The sequence below is a fragment of the Heterocephalus glaber genome, unplaced genomic scaffold, assembly GCF_053883595.1.
Source record: "Heterocephalus glaber isolate CG9 unplaced genomic scaffold, H.glaber_assembly_v1.0 deba00001553, whole genome shotgun sequence".
Taxonomy (NCBI): Eukaryota; Metazoa; Chordata; class Mammalia; order Rodentia; family Bathyergidae; genus Heterocephalus; species Heterocephalus glaber.
In genome coordinates this window covers 18,735,282-18,755,884 of record NW_028258344.1, presented here as the reverse complement: position 1 = coordinate 18,755,884, position 20,603 = coordinate 18,735,282, and the positions used below count along the sequence as shown (strand labels likewise).

At 35.8% G+C, this 20,603-nt stretch overlaps 1 protein-coding gene across 1 annotated transcript in view; it reads right to left on the bottom strand.

Moving 5' to 3' along the window:
- Window positions 1-20,077, bottom strand: part of LOC147824152 (uncharacterized) — a 349,377-nt gene extending 329,300 nt beyond the window's left edge. Inside the window, exon 1 of the transcript XR_015442735.1 lies at window positions 19,967-20,077. The gene's annotated coding sequence lies outside the window, so the exon portion shown is untranslated. The remainder of the gene's footprint in view (window positions 1-19,966) is intronic.
- Between the last annotated feature and the right edge of the window lie 526 nt (window positions 20,078-20,603).

Sequence of the window (20,603 nt, the reverse complement as noted above, 5' to 3'; positions counted from 1 at the left end):
CTTTTCTCTGATAAGTGATAAAATACTGTATACATTTTTCTCCACATTACTTTCTTCCATTTAAGGTATCCTAAAGATATCCCTCTTTCCTTTTTAACATATGCATAGAACTACATAGTACAGCTGTACCATAATTTGTTCAGCTAGATCCTTTTGCATTGTTTCTAGCCTTATGCTAGTGTAATAGTCCTTTAGTAAAAGCCTCGTCCATGCATCTTTTTGTATTTTAGCCAGCATGATAAATTTCTAGAACTAGAATGGCTTGGTCAAAAGGTAAATGCTTAGCTCATTTTTTAAAATGACTTTTCAGTCATACCGGAAATGTATAAAAGCACCCTATAGTTTCTCCAACTAAATATATTGTCATGTGGTCATATTTTGCATTATTACCCATCTAACATAGAAAAATAATATTCATTGTACTCTTAATTTAGATTTGTTTTGTAGCCAATGAAGATGTGCATCTTTTTATGCAGTCATAATCTATATGTCTGTCTTTTTTTCTGAAATAAGTTCATTTTTCTAATACAACCTTCTCTGTGATTATAAGTCATCTTCCTTTTGAGAAACTGTATGTTAAGGGGACCCCAGGTCTATAATGCAAAATGGAAATATTTTCCTAGTGTGTCATTTGTTTTTGTTTTTTGGCTTTTTGTTCTGTTTTTGTTTTGTTTTATTTTTGCTTTCTTTCTCATCTTCTTTGTCATGAAAAGATATATGCTTTCTAAACACTACCAGAAATATTTTACTCTTTCCTTTATTAAGGATACATACATTCTCTAGTATCACATTGTGGTACTAGAATTGTGCTCCCGTGAAAAACCTCGTATGTTAATGTCCTAATGTCCAGTGCCTCAGAGTATGACTATGTGAGGAGGCAGAGCCCTTAAAGAGGTAATTAAAGAAAATGAGATATGCATGTGGACCCTAACCAAGCATGGCTGCTGAGCTCATCAAACAAAATTAAGACACAGACACGTGCAGAGGGAAGACCATATGGAGAGCCTGAAAGACAAGTTCCAGAAGAAACCAACCCTACCAACACCTCGATCTTAGACTGCCAGCCTCAGAACTGGGAGGCAACAAATACTGTGTCTGCTGTTTCAGCATCACAGTCAGTTTTTCACGTCAGCCTTAGCAGAATGACATACCACATGCACTTTTGAATGCTGGATTTTTCCTTCTTGTTTCTATAAGAATAAGTCACTGTAATTAGCATGTTATCTCTTAGACCTTTACCTGTTTGTGACTGTCTTAACTAAACAAGCTTCTAAGATCACATTTCACATTAAGCCCCTTTCATATACATGTTAGGAGTCACTCTGATTTCCCTGTGATGATCAGGAAAACCTCCTCTGTATTTGTTGTGTTTGTCATTTGGAGACAACTTCTCTTCAAAGATGATGATAATTTTTTTCAATTTTTTTCCTAAGTGAGCATTTTTTAGAAAAAAATGGAAAAACCATGCAACTAAAGCAGTGATGATCTTCAGGTACTCTTGCCTCTGGAGATTTAGAAGGTAACTAGAAGATTTCTTAAAAATATTCTTGAAAGTACTATTATCAAGGATAGATTTTTAAAACATTTTTAATGTGAACTAATTTCTTAAAACAATGTAAATGGTAATATGTACACGCAGCACAAAACTCAAAGATTACATTACAAAAGGATTATGTAGAGAAAAGTAAATACCAATGGTCCAACCCAATTTCCAACTATTTTCTTCTTAATAAGCACTGAAAGGAAAAGTTAGGTATAGACTGCCTAGAACAATAGCTTCTTAGTGAATGTGTTTCTTTATTGTCTTCTTAGTAATTCCCTAGGATAAAAACATTAAACTATTGACAAATGGACTTAGAAAGGAATCAAAAGATTATCTGCATTACTATAGGACTGGAATGAATAAAGTATTTTATATAAGGTATACTATACAAGGAATGACTGTCCAAGGCAAATGAATGCTTCTGAGACAGGTGTATCTGCTTTTGAGCCATATAAATTTTATCACTTAACAATTGCTGTGAAACAAACCATTCCAAGCCTTTGCACCTTTAAAAAATCAATGAATTCACTAAACTTGTTGGAAGACAAGTTAGGTAGAACTCTCAATGACATTGGCATAGGAAAAGACTTTATGAACAAATCTTCAGTACCACGGGAGCTAGCACAAAGAATCAACAACTGGGATCTCATCATATTAAAAAGCTTCTGCACTGCAAGAGAAACTATCAACAGAGCTAAGAGACAACCTCCAGTGTGGGAAGAAATTTTTAGCAGCTGTACCTCAGACAAAGGTCTACTATCGAGAATATATAAAGAACTGAAAAAAAATCAGACCTCCCAAATTCAAAGACCCAATTCAAAAATGGGCATCTGAAATGAACAGACATTTCTCAGACAAAGAAGTAAAAACAGCAAATAAATATATGAAAAAATATTCAACATCACTGGTCATTCAAGAGATGCAGGTGAAAACAACACTGAGATTCCACCTCACCCCAGAAAGAATGGCTGCTATCAAGAAATCAACCAATAACAAATGCTGGCGGGGGTGTGGAGAGAAAGGAACCCTTCTCCATTGTTGGTGGGAATGTAAACTCGTGCAACCACTGTGGAAATCAGTGTGGAGATACCTCAAAGAACTAGGACTAGAGGTTCCATTTGACCCAGCTATTCCCCTACTGGGAATCTTCCCCAAAGAATTAAAAGAATCATACCACAGCCATATATGTGCACCTATGTTTATGGAGACACTGTTTGTAATAACTAAAGCTTGGAAACAGCCCAAGTGTCCATCTACTGGAAACTGGATAAAGAAGATGTGTTTTTTTTTATAAAATGGAGTACTACTCAGCCATAAAGAATGAGAAACTAGAGACATTTATAGCTAAATGGATGCATATTGAGGCCATACTCTTAAGTGAAATAAATAGGACACACATGTAAATACCGAATAGTTTCTCTAGTGTGAGAAACTGAAAGTGTAAATAAGGATGAAAATGATTAAAATTAATAATTGATAATTTGAAATAGGAAAAGGTCCAAGGGTTTGGGGGTGGCAGGAGGGGAAGGGGAAAGGGGGGAAGGGGAAAGGGAATAAGGGAAAGGAAAAATTATGAGAAAGAAAAAATGGAATCAAAGTCTGTGTAAATAGGGAAGGGGAAGGGGGTGAAGGGTGCACAGGTAATGGAAGAAAAAATAAGAACTAAGATACATCATGTTCAGGTACAAACACCCAATGATAAATGTAAATGTATACCTAAAATGTACCAATAAATATAAAAATTTTAAAAATCAATGAATTTATCACAATTCTTCAGGTCAGCCCAAGCTGGCCTGAGCTGTGCTGGAATGGGCTGAGCTGAGCATTTCCTATGATCATTTTATTCATGCAGCTTCCGTAGTTTATGGCTTAGTTAACTTGCCTGGCTGTCAGAGGGATCACATAAGCTTCTTCACAAAGCACCAGCATTCTACAAGGAAAAGGCATTTCACACAAGCATTTTCTAAGATCTGTGTGCATTATCTTTGCTGAGTTACATTGGCCAAATCACATCACAAGGCCAAGTCCAGAGTTGGACACAGAGAAGTGATTTGTGGAAAGCCTGTAACTACCACAGAGGTGGTACTAAGTTCAGAGGAAGTAAAGTTCCATCACAATAGAGCCAGTAATTTTGTGTGGGAGTAAGTAAGAGTAACAAAAATGTCTTAAAATACTGAGGCAGATATTTCCTATTTATTGCCCATGTAATGTACATGAAAATTTTTTTAATAAAATAATAAAATAAAGCCCTGAGAACAAGATAATATTTTTGGTAAGCAATCAAGGGGAGATATCTGTTCAAAATGACAAAAAAAAAAAATCAGAGAAGTACTAGAAAGAAGGTACCTAAGTGTTAGAAAAGGTTCCTCCATCCAGCACTGAATCATTTTACAACTGCACTCCCACCCCTTAATCTAAAACCTCTCCCAGCAAAACATTCAAGAAGAGTAAAATAGAACAGTTATTCAAGTTATACAAGAGTGCTACATCTGCAGGTATGACTATGATGTACAGAATTGCAAATATTGCTAGCAAGAACATTTAAAATGTAGTCTAAATGTGAGGTAGTACACTGAACTGGATCCTAAAACTGAAACTCTTCACTTAAAAGGCCCAAATGAATATGTTTAATTAAGCAAGAATATAAAATGCTCAACTTTTTTGTCTGATCAGTGGGAAAATTAGTAAAAGTCAGATATAGTCAGTAGTTTAGTTACTAGCATTATAAAAATATTAATCATTTTCATAAGTATGCCATGGTTATGTAAGATATTAACAAGTTAATAAAAGTGAAACGTGTATGGCTCTGTGCCATCTTTGCATTACTCTATGAAGCTAATATTATTTCAAAGTTTTGAAAGTTTTAAAACATTAAATGTACTCAATAAATGTGTGTGCTCATACACGTGTATGAAAATTCATATCTATATAAACTAGATGGATGTACACAGAAAACTATATTCAACTACACAGAAACCCAGGCAGGTCCTGCATCTGCCAATGAAACTGCCACTTGCACAATACCTTTATACAAAGTACCCACGACTCAGCATCTCAGGGGTCAGAACTAGGAAAGCTTGTGCATTCTGACAATTGGACTCACTTCCTCTTCTAAAGTTCAGGAGTTCCATGACCCCAGGGCTTTCCTTTTTTTTAATTTTTGCCATGGCTGTTAGGAGGTTCTGAGTAAAGTAAGTTTCCTGAGGTTTGGTCTGATTCTCATACTATACTCATTGCTTTCAGTACTTGAGGATTTAGCCTTCAGCTTGTCAGTGATATAGGTCTATAGGGAGCTTGTATTATACATCTGTCAGGACTTTCACAAAAAATACATAGAGTTTGATTAATAAAGCAATAATCTAAATAGTAATAAATAAGACAGACAGTCCTCCTTATCGATGGGTTTTGCATTCATGGATTCAATCAACTTCGGAATGAATTTTCATAAAAAATGCATCTGTATTAAACATATAAAGTTATTTTTTTCTTGTCATTTTTCCCTAAATTGTACAACAATTATTGACATGACATGATACTTTATATAGAAGACCCCAAAAACTCCAACAAAAGTCTTCTAGACTTAATTCTAGACCAAATTCAGTAGAGTAGCTGGATACAAGATCAACATAAAAAAATCAATAGCTTTCCTCTGCACGAACAACAGACTCAGTGAGAGAGGAACTGGAAAAAGAGCTCCTTTGACAATAACACCAAAAAAAAAAATGAAATACCTAGGAATCAATGTAACCAAAGAAATAAAAGACCTCTACTCTGAAAACTATAGCACTATGAAAAAGGAGATTGAAGAGGATATAAGAAAAAGAAAGACATCTCTTGCTCCTGGGTAGGAAGAACCAATATAGTGAAAATGGCCATACTTCCAAAACTGCTATATAGATTTAATGCAATCCCAATTGAAATTCCAGCAGCATACTTCACAGACCTTGAGAAAACAATCCAAAAATTCATTTGGAACAAGAAGAGACCTAGAACACCAAAAGCGATTCTAGGCAAAAAAAAAAAAAAAAAGATAAGGTAGGGGGTATCACAATTCCCAACTTGAAACTATATTACAAAGCTACTGTGATAAAAATAGCATGGTACTTGGGGAAAAAGTAGACCCAAAGATCAGTGGAACAGAGTAGAAGATGCAGAAACAACACCAGACATACTCAGCCACCTCATCTTTGACAAAGGAGCCAAACACCCTTGCTGGAAGAAAGATAGACTCTTTAATAATAGTGATGGAAAAATTGGATTTCAACTTGCCAAAGATTAAAACTAGACCTATATCTCTCACCATGCACTAAACTAAAATCAAAATGGATTAAAGATCTAAATATTAATACAGAAACACTAAACTGGCTGGAAGAGAGGTTAGGTATAACTCTTGAAGACATTGGCATAGGAAAAGATTTCATGAACAAAACCTCAGTCACACACAAGCTAGCACAAAGAGTCAAGAAATGGGATCTCTTCTTATTAAAAACCTTCTGCACAGCAAGAGAAACCACCAACAGCATGAAGAGACAATCCACAATTTGGGATAAAAATTTTACCAGCTGTTCCTCAGACAAAGGTCTACTATCTAGAATATACAAGAAACTTTTAAAAAATCAGACCTCCCAAATCGAAAGATCCAATCCAAAAATGGGCATCTGAAATGAACAGATATTTCTCAAACAAAGAAGTAAAAGCAGCAAATAAATATATGAAAAAATGTTCAACATCACTGGTTATTCAAGAAATGCAGATGAAAACAATACTGAGATTCCACTTCACTCCAGAAAGAATGGCTGCTATTAAGAAATCAACCAATAACAAACGCTGGCGTGGTTATGGGGGAAAAGAACCCTTCTCCACTTGATGGTATGAGTGTAGACTGGTGCAACCCCTGTGGAAATCAGTATGGAGATACCTCAAAGAACTAGGATTAGAGGTCCCCTTTGACTCAGCTATTCCCCTGCTGGGTATTTTCCCAAAAGAATTAAAAGAATCGTACCACAGTGATATATGTGCACAGTTTGTAATAGCTAGAATTTGGAAACAGCCCAATTGCCCATCAAATGGAGACTGGATAAAGAAGATGTGGGATTTTTTATAAAATGAAGTACTACTCAGCCATAAAGAATGAGAAACTGGAGACTATTATAGCTAAATGGATGCACACTGAGGCCATACTCTTAAGTGAAATAAATAGGACACATATGTGTAAATACAAAATAGTTTCTCTGGTGTGAGAAACTGAAATTGTAAATAAGGATCAAAATATATAATAGATAATGTGAAATAGGAAGACAAGGTCCAAAGGAGAAGGGGAAGTGAAGGATAGGGGAAGGGAAAGAAATAAATATGAGAAAAGGAAAAAATAGAAACAAAGTCTTTGTAAATAGGGAGGGGTGGAGGGGTTGAAGGGAGGTCAAGGAAATGGGGAAAAAAATAAGAACCAAGATATGACATGTAAAGGTACAAATTCCCAAAGATGAATGTCATCATTTTGTATACCTAAAATGTACCAATAAAATTAATGAATTTTTTAAAAACCATTTACTGACATAGCTTGTATATTGTATTGAGTATCACAAAAACTGGAGATGGCTTAAACTATCCAGGAGAATTGCGTAGTTCATGCAAATACTACACCATTTTACATAAGGGACTGGAGAATCTGCAAATCTTGGTATCCACAGGAGTCCTGTTCTCCATCCTCCACAAATATGAATGACTATAATACTGGCAATATAAATGCAAATAGAATAATAATCTCAATACCTTAGGAAGTTATTAAATATACACACTATGAGAGCAAATAGAAGCATTTGTATTCATAGAAATATTACAGGGGGGTTCTACTTTTATGTATTTTACAGTTTTATTCAATCAAAATGTGTCATAAAACACTATATTAGAAATAAACATTATTTTTTAAAAAGACTAGGCTTAACAATATAAATTTAAAAGCAAACTGTGAATAATAAAAACAAGAAATTCTGAAGTCAAATATCACATTAGTCATACAGCATCCACAGAGCCACATTTAATGAAATTATAATTATAGTGCCTGGGTTGGTAAAAAAGCAAACAGCTTTCACCAGCTAGTTGCCAAACAGCATTTCAGTTGTCATATCTCACAACTGGACTCACAGGCAAGAGGAGAACCAGGTGCCCTGCCACAGTGTCCAAACAGAGAACTAAGAGACAATGTCATTTCTCCTTGAGGGATCCCATCAGGGACGGGATCTAGCACAGTGACCTCTTACAAATTGAGCCCCTGGTGGCTGGGGTTAGGCTATGCAGCTGGCTGTACTTGAGGTGTGTTCTGTGTGGTTATCATCATTTTCACCTGCTCATTCTCAGGGTGGAACCTTAGCTCTTCAGGTTGTAGGCTTTTTATAAATAAAAGAAAATATGACTTTTTTGATATTCATGACAATAGTAACAAGAATTCATTCTTTGTCCCAAATGTTTGCATGGGAGCCAATACTAAGTGCTCTGACTGCTTCCTTTTTTAGTTCCCCTCCAGTTTGCTTAATTTCAGTTCAGAAAAATAGTTCAGTAAATTTCATAAGGAAAAATGAATTTAAAAGAGGAAAAATTTAATTATATCAACTGCTGAATAATCTGAAACCTTAAGTCATCAAACAACCTGGGAAATAAAACTACATGCTAAGCCACAGCCAGTTATTGCAGTCTTTCCTGTGTACAGACATTAGGACACATCAAAAGCTTAGGCACAATGTTGTTATCCCCAAAAGATTAATTGGAGTTGTTTCTCCCAAGAGGAGAGAAGTACATTTACGTCCACAATACAGTCTACCCCATGTATCCACGACTTGCTTTACTTTCTGCAGTTTTAGTTTCTATGTATTCAATCCAAAAGTATTAAATGGGAAATTCCAGAAATAAACAAATCACAAATTCTAACTGGTATGCTATTCTAAACAGTGTGACAATCTTAGGTCATCTTGCTTTACCAAAAACATTCATTATCCCTTTGTTCAGCGTATCCATGCTGTGTATGTTACCTACCAACTAGCCACTAAGTAGCCTTCTTGGTTACTAATGGCTGTTGCAGCACCGCAGTGTTTGTGTTCAGGCAACCCTTATGTAGCAAGCCTAAACTCCTCACAACACCAACTTCATTCACATCAACTCATCTCCTCACCGGGTACTGTATCATCTCACATCATTACAAGAAGAGTGAGTACAGTATAATAGGATAATTTGAGAGTGAGGGAGGAAGACCATATCTACATAATTGTATTACAATATATTATTATAATTGTTCTATTTTATCATTAGGTATCATTGCTAGTTTCTTACTATACCTAATTGATAAACATTCTCATAGATATGTTTGAATGGGAAAAAACCTGATACATACAATATTCAATACGATCAGCAGTTTCAGGCATCTCTGGGGTCTTGGAACACAACCCCTGAGGAGAAAGGGGGACTAGTATGACTCCCTTACAATAAGTGCTTTCTCACGTTTTACTTTTAATTCTATTAGTCTCCTTTTGGTTGAGACTTGTTGTCTTTAGGCATTTCTGGAGATCCCAATGCAGTATCTTTTCATGAGTAGTTTGTCCCCCAGATTTGTGCTCTTTCTAGAACTCCAGTTTGTGTTGACTATGTGGGACTTCTTTTTCCATCTTTCATGTCTCTGTAATACTACTCATCTCTCTGCATCTTCTATTACTTTTGCAAAATTCTTCAAATATATTCTCTATGAATCATTTCCCTTTGGTTAATTATGGTCTGCTTTTTAACCCATCCAATGAGTTTGAATCTCACACATAGTTGATTGTTTTATTGTGTAATTGGTATTGCAATTCATGCTCTATGTGGATTTATCTATAGGAATAAATATATGAAGAAAGATATGATTAAGGAAACATGTCAAATTTCATCTCAGTTTTTATAAATTATCCCTTAATGTTTCCAAATTGTTGGTAGAAATTTATTTATGTTTGGGATGCAGGGATAAGAAATTAGAATTCCCAGGAATCCTCAAGATTCTTAAAATTATAAATTATTCTTAAAATATTTTCAACATTCTTCTATGCCCATTTATTATTGCACACATACATGTAATTGTTTAATAAATAGTAAAAAAAATTCACTATCATTTACAAATACAATAACCATAGACCCGTGTTGGCTAATCTGTGGCACACTTGCAGGAGTGGGCACGAAGAACCGTTTCTGTAGGCAAGTGAGCCAAGTTGCCCCAAGCAGCTGAGTATCTGATAGCAGTTGTTTTTTCTAAACTAAAACCTCAATATTCAGATTTAATTGCAGTGTTGGCACTTTGCAATAAATAAGCGGATTTTGGGTTGCACTTTGGGCACTCAGTGTCTAGAAGGTTCACAATCACTGCTAAAGACTAAACAAACATTTAAATACTGGAAAACCCCAGCAAACATTATTGGCTAAATTCTTATCACATCTGGATGATCTAGTAAAGTTAACAGCACTGCACAGAATCATGAGTCAAAATTGACAATTTGAGGATGTTTTTGCTTCCAAAACTTCTTATTTCTTAGAACACAACTCATAGGAGTTAAAGTATACTATGTGTAAAAATATATTAATATTTACTTGCTAAAATAAATCATCATTACCAATATATGTCCACAAGCACAAACATTTACAACATGACAAAAGCTATAAGCAAGACTCCCTCATTGAGTTCTGACCCTGATCAGGCTCTCTCTTGCTTCTGTCTAGGTTCCCAGACTTTTCCACCTTAATATATGTCGTGTCTCCTGCTATTGTTTTTGACTTGACTTCAGTGGAATCCTTTGAAGCAGTAACATTGCCATATTGATCGTTAAGTTTTAATTCTTATAAAGAATTTTCCCATTTATCTATTGAGTTTTATCAGTAGTTTTTTAAAAACAAAAATTTAAATACCCCAAGAAATTCCAAGAAGAAATTTCCACATGAATACATTAATACCAAACTATAAATACCTATTTTATTTTAATTATATCTAGTCCAATGTTTCATGATCATTGACTCTGAGTTTTCTCTGTTACTAGTTTAGGACCCAACCCAATATTTCTGTGTGTGGCAAGAAAAAAAAAGGAAACTGCCAATTCCAAGTCATTTCTGGTTGGAAATGTGGATAAACTCAGTTCAAGATTTCCTCTTGCTCCTCTTTCCTGTGAATGCTCTAATTTTCAGCACATTTCAGGTCCTGGTAGATGAGTTAGCATCAGAATTGTCATTAGCCTGTCCCATGGACTTCATACAATTGATTGAAGAGTAGGCAAATCTTATATCAGGTGTCATATTTTCTTATGACAAATTTTTCTCATGTCTCTGTTCATATTCTTCTTTGCAATGATGTAGATGCACTTATACAGAGCTGGGGATACTGCCAATTTAATAAGTACACTTAATCCTAGAAGACCAAAAGCATAAGGCCAGCAGAAGAGAGAATATTTTTTAAAATCATCCAATCATATTTGCTTCTAATTTTGGCTCCTATACAAGTTTCAACTTTCTAATTGAACATCAGATTCACCTGTGGAACATTTTGTAAACTTGTACTTTTGAAGGAGCAGCCCTGGAGATTAAATGGGCTTAGAATGAAGGCCAGAAATCTTCATTTTTATAAGTACCACAAAGTACTCTGACGCAGGTGGATGGGATTATATATTTCAAGAAACACTCCCCTTCAAGCTCTACAAGGCTCCCCCTCAATACACCTGGAAAGGGAGTTAGAAAGAGAATGGTGACCAAATTTCTAGTCTCTAATAAAAGACATATTTGTTCAGAGCCTGTGCTATATATTCCTTGGGATTCTAAAAGGAATACCTATTTCCAACTTAAAAGATTGAAAAATTTGGGAGTTCATGCTTATTTTCATCTTAGATGTACCATTAACAAGTAACTCTAGAAAACAATACAGGGGCTCAGGCCAATGATGGAGGGAATGATGCCAAATTCTGCCATGTTATCCATGTCTTAGTCTGTTAGGCTTATCCCAGGGTTTGGGTCTGAAATACCTAGTGTGTTGAAGGCTTGGTCCCACCCCAGGGTTCTGTTGGGAGGTGGGGAACCTCAAAGAGATGGGGCCTAATGGGAAGAAGTTAGGTCTTTGAGGGCATGCCCTTGAAAATGATACTTGGACTCTGACCCCTTCCTGGCTTTCTTTGCCTCCCAGCCATGAGATGAGCAGCTTCCTCCACCACATACTTCCACCATGATGTGCTTCCTTACCACAGGCCCAAAAGCAACAGGACCAATCAACCATAGAAACCTCCAAAACTGTGAGCCACCATAAACCTTTTTTCTTTTTAAATTGATTATATCTAGTAGTTTGTTAAAGTGATGAAAGTTGACTAACATTGGCTGCTAAAAGACTGCCATAAACTCTGTGACTTATAAGCAATGAATTTTTTTCTTATAGTTCTAAAGACTAAGAAGTCTAAGGTTGATATGTCAACAGATCTAGTGTCTAAGAATTGCTCATTTCCTGGTTCACAGACCATGTCTCCTCACTGTGTCTTCCTCACATGGTCAATAGGGCAAGGCAGCTCTTTGGGGTCCCTTTTTTAAGGTCACTATCCCATTCGTGAGAGCTCCATTCTTGGGACATAATCACCTCCCAAAGGACATACCTCCTAATACTATGATCTTGGGATAGGGTTTCACACTGTGAATGTTGCGAGTACATCAGTATTCACACCATAGCAACCCACTTCTGCTGGAAGACACCCTGGGAGAATTCAACCTTTTCCAGTGAAGAATATATTACAACCCACCATAGAACTGCAAAAGTTATATTGCTGAGAAGCCAGGAGAACAATATAAGCATATCTTCATCTTGAAACGATACAAATTTAAGATTTAGCCTGAGAGATTTTATTTGCTCAGAAATGGGAAAGGATTTTAACATCTAAAGAATCGGTGCATGTCTGAATGGAAGTGTAATTAGGGAGATTTGAATATTTCAGTTTGAGTATGTCCATTTGATTATGAATAGTTGAGAAAGGGATACATTTCAAGTCCAGAAGAGAAACAGAACATTTTAGGCTTGCATTCAGGTCTAACTTTAAGAAAAGTGGTAAATACCTGTGTACTCTTCTAGTTGTCTAAGCCAGTTTGTCAGAAAAAAAAAGAAGTAGCAAGTAAGAAAAGAAGTCCTGCCCAGAAATCAGACCTGGAATTGTAAAGATGTTGCCATAGGAGTTGTTCTAGGAACTGATACTTCTCTCTAAGAGCCATGATTTCTCTCTGATTAATGGAATATACATACATTTCTATAGTTCTTTTTGTTAATAAAAGCCTAAAAATGTCACAACACAAAAGTAATTGTATGGAATATTTTTTTAAGTACACCAACTTCAATAAAGCATTATGTCAGCAGACAAATGTTATGGTGATTCTAAGAACATGTAGCTAAAATATTCCTAGTAAGCCTGATTAACAGCCATTATTCTAAGTAAACATCCTTGTGAGTTAATTGCATACAGCTGCCAACAGGTAGCCAATGGAAACTCCATTCTAGATTTGGATGATAAATTATCTAATGGTGAATTTGCCTTTCTAGTATTAACTTAACAATTATTTGTCACTATGGAAATCCATAATAGAAGTAAAAAATTGAAGTGGTGTTGAATTATGCAAACTTTTTCACCGTTCATAAATATCATCAGGTAAAGACACAGGAGGGAGACAATACAACATCCCTCATCCTTTCCTCTCAAATTAAGCACTAATAAATGAAGAATTTCATATTAAGTGACCTTAAAATTAGAGCCAGGACAAAAGCTTTTTAAATGTAAGTCTGCTGCTGTAAATACAGATTTCCGTGGTTTCTTGTAATAAGTGAAGGGAGCTGTTCATTCAGGCAGATCCCACATTTCAGACCAGATTTTCTTGGTATCACAGAGTATTATGTTGTCAGTCCTGTGAGCAGTGCATGTGTGTTTATAGGGCCAACTCCAAAGTAAAGTCTCAAGCACAGAAAATAAACAGTGTTCTGAGTCACTGTTTATTTATCATTGCTAACCTAGAATTCATTAAATGGTACTGACTGTCTTAAACTTTAATTTGAGCCACAAGTATAATCAATATATTTCCATGTTGCTGAAAAGATGTGTGCACCACACATTTTTGTCTCATCAGCTTTTCGGCATCTAAGAACTACAACTCAGCAGTGATTAAAAGCAGGATTTAAACTAAGACAAGTCAGGTGAGTGTCTTGGATGATTTAAGGCATGTGGATATGGCTGAGTGGTTAGCTTTGTTTACGCCAAGATCTTTGTATTCTTACAGTAAAAGAGTCTAAAAGTCTAGGCAAGCTACTAACTTTTATAGACTCCAATATATTTTTGGTTCTTTGGAAAATGTCTCATGTGGAAACTTTCACAATTTGGAGTGTCTCCTCAGACATCAATTCTTTACCAGAATACACCATTTTGTACCCCAACAACTTCCCTTGATGTTCCCAATGTCATATTAATGACTAGCCTCCAGCACGGAAATATTGAAATTCTACTGGTTTGGACAGATTTTGCCCTCAAGATATTCACCATGTGTTAGTCTCTCAATCTCTCTACATTGCTCAATGTCAAAACCTACTATAATGCTTCAACTCTGCCATTGCAAGACTGGTTTAGCAATTTTGAAAATAATATGACTATTTACTTAAAATGAATATTATTTATAAATCCAAGAAAAAATTAAGTTCACATAGCATAACAGCAAACTCTCAGTAAGTGCAATAATAAAGACATAAGAGGATAACAGCAAGGTATATAGGAGGCTCCCTTGCACAGCATGGGGAATGCTAAACTTTCTTTGATTCAGTTCAACAAATACTGTGTATCCACCATATTCCAAGAAAATTCTCAATGGGTGAGGGAAGAGGATGAGGAGAGGTCACTCTGATACAGGTGCACAAGACATTGAAGAAAGAGCAATAGAGATCAGCTGACAATATCAACAAGCATGGACTTCAAAGGAATAATGAACTTTGAGAGTCACTGTAGTGTAGTGGTTAAGTATGGAAACTCTGAAATCAGGCAGAAGTCCTGAAGGAGTCTTCCCTCCATACTTAGTAGCAGCAACCTTAGGTGAGTGGCTTACCTTTTATAAGTGCCCATATTTTAAAATGAGAATACAGTACTTTAATCTTGTGTACTAAATGTATATTTAAATATATTTGGACATTTTTGTCATGATTAAATATATCAATTCATACAAACTGCTTGGCACATAGTAATCATCTAGAAAATGTTAGCTATTACTATTATTAGAATGATGCTATCAAAAAAACCGAAGATAAAATTTTATTTTAGTTAATACACAAAGTAAATAATTTTCACTAAATAAATGAATGTGTATCACTTAATATATTTCCTGGTACATTGTAGGTGCTCAAAAAATAGCCATTTTCATTATAATTTTTATTAATCACAAACTAATAAATCTGATCATCTTTTTATCATAGATTTTTAACATTCCATTTTACTTATACTGAATAAAAATTATTCTATTATCTTTCTTTTTTAAATATTCATAAACATTGGCCATCATAAATTTTGTTGTATACAAAGAATAAAAAACAAAATTTTCCAGATTCTATAGGAATTTTACACATAGCACCAAATGTAGTCAGAGGATTGAATTTTAAAGCTTCAGTTTGGTCTAAATATAAAAGCAGCTCCATCAAGTTTCAGGTTTAAACATAGGCTGTACCTTTAAGATGATTACAGTGCACCTTTGCTGTTCTATCAAATGGTCTGTTACAGTTACTGAAGTGTACAGCAGGGACACAGTGAAACTTGAAAAATCTGCCCAAATGCTGCCGACCCTACTTTTACTGGAACTTCTAGTGAAATCCAGTAGATATGTTTCATCAGCAAAATTTGAAGTGTAAGCATATAAAACTTAGAAATACTTGGCCTGCTTGTTCAGAAAGGAAAATTCCACCATCTGGGTTCATTTGCCATTCTAGTTATCCCCCTTGTAGAATGAGTAGGCTAAGATAGACACCCAAATAAAACATCAAAATATGTCCTGTGCCCTTCTCTGACTGGATGAAAAAAATTAAGGCTCAGACTTCTAGGGACTGGGGATTTAGCTCAGTGGTTCCGCCGCCTGCCTCCCAAGCACAAGGTCCAGAGTTCAATTCCCAGTACCAAAAAGAAAAGAAAAGAATCAGACTTCTAAATTCATTTGGGTCCCCTCTTCTGAAACAATATAATTCAGTCAATACTACAATGAAATTGGCAGGATGGGGAATTCAATACTAATAAATGTTAAATAATTAAGCTAAAGCATCTACATCATTTAAAAATTGAATGCGAAGAAATTTGAAATATTCAAATGTTTTTAGTAAATCAAATATACACAATGAATGATTCTTTCATCAAGTCAAGATATAAAATTAGCTTATACTTTAACATTAGATTCTTTGGTCATTATTGTCATGTATGTGTCATAAAAATGATCCTTGCTATGTTATAGAAGTATTTCTATTCATATAAGTTTATACATATCTATTAACCTTTGTGCTTTTTCACTTTTCAATACATTGAAATGAAAACTGTCTTATTTAGACCAAGGTCAACAACAACAGTGAGTGAGAAGAATTAGTGGTATATCTGTGTGGATATATTTTGATAGCTTTTTCTTTTTGGTACTGGGAATCGAACTCAGGACCTTGCACATGCGAGACAGGCAGCAGAACCACTGAGCTTAATCCCTGACACTAATAGCTAATTTTATAGATTAATTAACTTCTATTAAATTGGAAGTTTTACAGATAGTTTCAAAACTTTATACATGTAAAAAGTCATCTGTTTATATTCAAAAGAAGTAATTTTTTGCTTTTAGTGCAAAAAAATTGTTTTTTATTTTATGAAAGAATATCACATTGAAATTATAAAAACCAATAATTGCATGTGAGTTTTTTCCCAGTATTTCAGCTCCTTTCTTAAAAGTTTCAAACTGAAGAGTTTATACGAAGAGAATTTCTAATTTTACAATATAATTATGGAAATTCCAGAGTTTCTATAGTAGAATTCCTTGAGGCAGTGTTTCTCAAACTCTTATGATTATGATACACAGAAAAAAATATTTTTTATACCAAGCCCCAATATACACATGCATACATATAGGAAAAATTACCCAGACAACAATGCCTCAGTACATGAGGCACTCTGATATTTCTGTTCTATTCTGAATTTTTTTCTTTTCTTTTTTAACTTCTCCATTCAGTAATGCGTTGTTGGCACTGTTTAAAAATGCTGCCTTATACTTTGACTGTGTCTTTCAGTTCTTTTAACTTGTTTTTCCATCCTACCATAAAGTCTTAAATAATGTATTAGATATTAAATATATAGAAGAATGATTCTAAGAATGAAGCCTAAAAGTAAATGACTAGAAACAGATGTACAGGTGTGTTAAAATTTTTCTGTGTTTAGTTTTCAGTGGAGATGCAATTAAACACACTCCAGTGTTCTAAGAGTTAGCAGCCCTGCAGGCATGTCTGCTTTCAGTAAAGCATCAGATACTGTGCTAGTATCATTCGTGAAAAAGGAGAATTGTATGACCCTAAACCTAACCTCAAAGTAGTCCTTCCATACTCTTTGCAACACAATCTTAGAGACTGCTCTACAGTGAAATCATCTGGCATACAATAGGAATTAGTTCTTTCTCTTTGTCAACTTTATTCGTTTTCTTCAAAAAGAGAGAGGATATGAAATCAAGCTATGTGTTTTCTGTGTGTTTAATCCACCTCTGATACACACTGGACCCTTTACATATAAATCAGATGCCGTATATACTTAATGGACACAACCAGGTGATTGTAAGACTGGTAGACACTAACCTGCACCACATTTTAACTAAAGTATTATTGAAGATGTATCCATACTCATTACCAACCCCCAGTGTTGATCAACCCCCAGAATTATCGTATATAAAATAAGGTGAATAACTTGTTCTTTCATTTAACACTCACTGTTTGGGCACCAGAAACTGAACTAAGCAATGGGAAATTCAGAGAAATAAAACATAGAAGCTACCCATAGAAAACAAGTGTGATCAAAGGTCATTCCACAGAAATGAAACAAGTGAAAAGACTAGTTATAGCAGCAATATCTGGACCTCAGGCATGCATTTTATTTGCAATTTATGCAACTTCAGTTACTTTAATTTGAGGTAAAACACCTGACCCTGTTACCATGATAACTCTCTCCCAGTTTGTGCTCTCTTTGGCTTCCCATTTTCAGAACCCTATGTCTTGGCTCCTCAGTGTTACACTAACCAGCAGTATCATTTTTTATCCCCAAGTTCAACTTAATTCTATCTACCTCTCAGTGTCCTCTGAGTCATGGCTTCATCACGTGTTTGTATGCAATCCTCAGGTCAGTACCAGTATATATAATGAGTGGGTGAGCAGAAACAAGCTTTAGAAACACAGGCGGGAATGGCTACCTCTGCCCAGAGAGGTTAGCGAGTGCTAGAGAGAAAAGGGTGGCATCCTAAGAGAGAACAGCACGTCCAGAAGCGGATGTAAACGTGTGCCTCCGCCAAGAACAGACTAGAAGCACTGATACTAGGTCTCGCCCAAAGTGGTCAATCACAACACAAACATTAGCCTAAAGATTGTACTGGTCTTTTTTTCCCTATTTCACATTATCTATTACACATTTTGATCCTCAATTACACTAAAAGTTCCAAAGGGAAAGGGGAAGTGGGAGGAGTTGGGGAAAGGAAAAAATATGAGAAAAGGAAGAAACAGAAACAAAGTCTTTGTAAATAGGGAGAGGTGGAGGGGTTGGAGGGAGGGCAGGGGAATGGGGAAAAAATGAGAACTAAGATACATCATGTAAAGGTACAAGTTCCCAATGATGAATGTCATCATATTGTATACCTAAAATGTACCAATAAACTTAATGAATAAAAAATTTTTTTTAAAGATTGTACTGAACTTTGCTATGGAAAAAACAGTAATGTAGGAATGAAAAAGGAAATGTAAAAGGAATAGAAAAATAAAAGTTCCATAAAATAGCCAGTGTGGCTACCTTGACAGTTCTATTTTCCTCAAGTATATCTCTCATAAACTAATGAAATACTTAGCACTAAAAAGTATCCACAGATATGAGTGTGTTGCTGAAAGACATTGGCACTCATTTAATCTCATGAGTATTCACTAAGAGATTTATGATAGCTTTTAAACTATTATTTATCATAACATTCAAGGACCTGTATTTTTGTACTTAGAAGCTTAGTTTCCTTAACATACTATATATTTTGTTTTTCTCCTGGATCAATGCAAGACATTTGGATAGTCAAAGCCTATAGATATTTCTCATTAATTATGCCTCTTATTTCTTTTCTTTGTTGATGACAATAAAAAGACTCAAAATAGTAATTATCTTTCTAGGCTATTCAGAATATTTTGATCTAGGCTGCCTTATACAGGTCACGCACATTATTGGGGCCAGGTTTTTCCATCCTAAATTTCCTGAGGAATTCTGAGTAAGATGGCAGAAAAGAAATAGCCTTTGTGTGGCTCTGTAGTGAGATGAGTTACAGTTAGAAAGGAGAAACTATATTTTGAGGAGAAAAAGAGAGGAAGAGCACCAGGAATCAAGAAAGAGGTGACAGGAAAATCACAGAGAAACAGAAAAACAACTCAGAGAAAAGTATGAAGCAGTCTGCAGTGCCAAATCCAACTCCCCGAGGAGAGGGGGGAACCCAAATCTGCAAGCACTAGGTAAGCCTGGAAAGTACTGGCAGTCTACATGAGCCAGAGGGGAAACCCACAGTTATTGCAAGCTATAAACCCAGGGTGGGGACTTAGCCTGAAAGTAACTCTTCCTGTATGGCAGGGTAGCTCTGGAGAAGAAATCCACTGACCAGTAGCCATATCTTAGAGAGCTGTCACTAAGTGACATGTTGAGAGAAGGCTTATTATTTGGGACTGAGCTACAGTAGAAGTCAGAAGTCACAAAAAACCACACTTCATGATCTGCAAGGATGACCTGCCATGGTGACTGGGTGAGAGTCAATGAAGAAAGACAGCAATAGAGAGGTAGGGTTTGTTGCAGAGCAGACATGCTGAGAAGTTTAAGCAGTTTAAATCCAAAGCTCAGGCTGTGGAGGCACGGTGGTCAATAATGCCTCTGTCTGTAGTGAGGAGCAAGACTCCTCACACTCCATGTGTGTTCTGAGGGAGCTGGGCCTGAAAGCACCTGGATCAAGCCAGTGCATTGCTCAATTCCTAAAGCTGCCCCCTCCACCAGCACAGAACTAAGTGGTTTGTTTACTTACCGACTTTCTGCTTTATTTTAGTTAGGCCTCTTCTTGGATGTTTGCCATATCCCAGGGTACAAAGACTGGAGTAGGGGGTGGGGGACTCTGGAGCAAGGGGGCAAGAAGGACACCTACCTTTCTCACATATCTTGAATCTAGTTTAGGCCACCAGTGGTCCCCCGTGCCCAGAAGGAAACAGAAACTAAAGCTACTGGAGTGAATAAAGCCCTGAGACAGACAACCGCCCCACTGAATGCCTCTCCTGTCTGGAAGGGTGGGGCAGGGCTCAGCATTTGGAAAGCAGCAGCCTGGGAGGGAGGAATAGAGAGGAAATCCAACAGGCATCAGGTACAACTCACTGTCCTCCCACTTCCATACCTGTTGGATTCCATTATTACAGGTCCTGGAAAGAAATTTTTCCAATCCAATACTTCAGCATGGAGGAAAACTTGACTCATTTTTCTTTGTGTTCCATTTCGTTTGTTTGGTTTGTTGTTGGGGCGGGGGGGTTCTCTTGTTTTAATCTAATATTGTTCACTTTTTAATAATTTGGGTTCTTTCATTCTTTTCTCTCTTCTTTCCCTTCTCTTGCTAAAATTTTGCTTTTTCCATTTTTCCCTTTCCCTACTCTTTCCATATTTTATTGTTAGCTTATTACTTTTACCCTAATAATATTTAGCCTTTTATTTTATATTATTTTCCCCTATCTTTGCTATTGTTATTGGTGATAGAGATGTTGGTTTTAATTGGTTTTTACTATATTTCAATATTT